The 2453-nt window shown below is 59.1% G+C and overlaps 1 protein-coding gene across 8 annotated transcripts in view; it reads left to right on the top strand.

Annotated features, from left to right (window-relative positions):
* Positions 1–291: 291 nt before the first annotated feature.
* ZNF536 (zinc finger protein 536) overlaps positions 292–2453 on the top strand; it is a 341362-nt gene continuing 339200 nt past the window's right edge. For 4 of the 8 annotated variants that reach the window (XM_039880730.1, XM_039880735.1, XM_039880734.1 and 1 more), the window contains exon 1: positions 908–1188. The gene's annotated coding sequence lies outside the window, so the exon portion shown is untranslated. Of the gene's footprint in view, positions 440–903; positions 1189–2453 lie in introns of those variants that run through there. The other 4 variants (XM_039880733.1, XM_039880739.1, XM_039880738.1 and 1 more) reach the window with 4 other exon arrangements.

The raw sequence follows: 2453 nt of genomic DNA, 5'->3' as shown, positions 1-2453 counted from the left end.
GACTATTATTCCGGACCCATAAGGCAGAGAACCTGCGTGACGTTTTTCTCGAAGTTTAATTACCGTATGCTAATTTCCTTGCCTACTACGTGATTAATTAAAATCATATTTTCATAATCATTTGGCACTAGTATTGTTTTAGAATTATCATGATCTCCTAAATAGCGTCTGTAAATAAAGTCGCCTCTAATGGCAGGCGCGGGAGGCGAGGCTGAGGACCTCTCCGCGTTTGTATCGCGGCGATTGGCAACATAACTGCCTTATTTACATTAAATACGCCACAAGGTTACAGCGCGCATCAACGTCATTTGATCGCTGATGACTCCCTTAAACGCCCGGGCTGTGACTGATTCTCCGCGTCCCGCTGTCCACCGAGATTCACCCGGGAGTTTTTTTTCCCCCCAGAAAAGAAACAGACTTTAAATAGTTTCAGGAGCAGGTAAGAATTACGCTTTTTCCTCTCCCCTTCCCCGTCTCTCCTCTCCTTCCGTGGCAATCTCTCTCCCTCTCGGCTGGATAAAACATTCTTTAGTCAAAGGAAGGAATGCAAAGTAGTGACAAGCGAAGGGGCTGATATATGTCTCAGTAACGAGTCTGACAATCAGAATGTAGCTCTTGGAGAATAGATAGATTTTAATAAGTGTGTTTACATGAGCTCAAGGTCAGAAGCAAGCTGCGCTGTGTTAAATGGTTTCTTAGTTGCTAGACAGAGAGAAAAAATGGACGATCACACACCATTCTTTGTAGATTATTATATCAAGGGTTCAGTCTCTGGCTCATCAAAGCTAAATGCCGCAAGACCTATCTAGTTGCTGTGAATTATGCCGGGGCGACAATGGAGAGCGTTTTTAATGGTACAATGCATTTCACCTACCAGATAGGGGGAGGCCGAGCCGGGGACGGGGTTGTCTGCGGGGCCGGGTGATGAGTATCAATGAACGGGGCGACTCCGAGCAGAGGCAGATGAAAATGCAGCCCGCCCTGCCCCGGCCAGGCTGGGGACAGTGCGTGGGGCTCCGCCGGGCGGGCGGGCAAGGCGCGCGAGCAGGGCGCCCGTCCCCCCTCAGCCCCGGAAAATGATCGAGTCAATCATGTGGACATGTTTCATTATTCATTGAACACAATCTTTTACAACGCTCGGTTTACGTGCCCGAGTTTGCTCCCTGCGCCCGCGTCTCAATGTTTAAGGTAAGGAAAACAAAGGTGGGGGAATCGCGGGGCGCGGCGCGGGGGCGGGGGGCGGGGGGCGGCGAGCGGGGGGCGCGCTGGGCGGGTGGGGGCAGCCCCGGCGTCCGGAGGTGGCAAAGTGAGTTTGGACTCTTGGCGTGGCCCCCTCCCCTCCCCCTCCCCACCTCGCCGAGGCCTGCACCGGGCTCCTGCTCGCCCCACCGCGATTAAAAAATACGGTCTAATTAAATATCCGTGGCGGTGACGTTGGTGAGAGAAGCTGTCAGCGGGGAAAAGAGAGGAAGGAGCCGTGAAAGCGGCGGCAGCCGGGCATCCATGGCGCTGGCGAACTTCGGCGGCGAGCGGGACCGCGCCTGGGCCGCTGCCTCCCCCGCCCGCGGCCCCGGGACCGTTACTTTGAAAAGGAGTCGCCGGGCCTGGCTCCGGGCGCGCGGGCGGGACCAGAGCCCAGCTCCAGGCCCGGCCGCGCCCCCGCCCGCGCCCGGCGCGCGCGCGGGTCTCGGCCCCGGGAAACTTTCGCAGGGGTCTGGGGGTCGGGTGGGAAGGGGGAGGCCGGGGCCGCGCAAACTTCTGTGCGAGTGACTTTCCGCGTTTCCCCCGGCGCCGGAGACGCGGGCGCCCTCGCTCCCTTCCTCCCTGGGCGGCTTGCTGCGGGGTCCTGCCTGCCGCTGCGGGCACAGAGGGTAATTTGTAATTTTTTTTTTTTTTTTTTAAATCAAAGTTAGCTGATGCTCACACCGTGTGAAAGTTGCGGCGCCCAGGGCCGAGGAGACCTGCCATTTTGTGTGCTCACTGGCCTCCTGCGGCCCGGAGCCGGGCGAGGCCCAGGCGGGGGCGCGGCAGGCCGGGGTCCGCACCCGCGACCGGAGGACGGGCTGCGGTGTGCGCGGCCAGCGCGGGCGGCACCGCAGCACCGGCCCCTCTCGGCCGGGCCCCGGGGCCAAGCGGGGGCCAAAGATAAAAATCAAGAGAGAAATAAGTAACAGGTTACGGAGGGAGCCGCCGGCCTGGGCTGGGAAACGAGGCCGGTCGAGGCGAGCAGCGCGGCCTGGGGGTCTGGAGGCGGGAGTGGGGGGCCCGGGCGTCCGCGAGGAGTGCACTCCGGGGGGACAGACCCCCCGCCCCGGGCCAGGTGTGTGACCGCGGGAACAGCGATCTTGGCCGATAAACCTTTCTGTTTGCTTCGAGACGTTATTTTTTGAAGATGAAGATTTGAGGAAAACAGTCGTAGGCGGGACCGGGATGTATTTTAGGCAAAACACACA

The sequence above is a fragment of the Pteropus medius genome, unplaced genomic scaffold (assembly GCF_902729225.1).
Source record: "Pteropus medius unplaced genomic scaffold, Ma_sr-lr_union100, whole genome shotgun sequence".
In the NCBI taxonomy this organism is placed as follows: domain Eukaryota; kingdom Metazoa; phylum Chordata; class Mammalia; order Chiroptera; family Pteropodidae; genus Pteropus; species Pteropus medius.
This window is presented reverse-complemented; position numbering and strand designations above follow the sequence as displayed.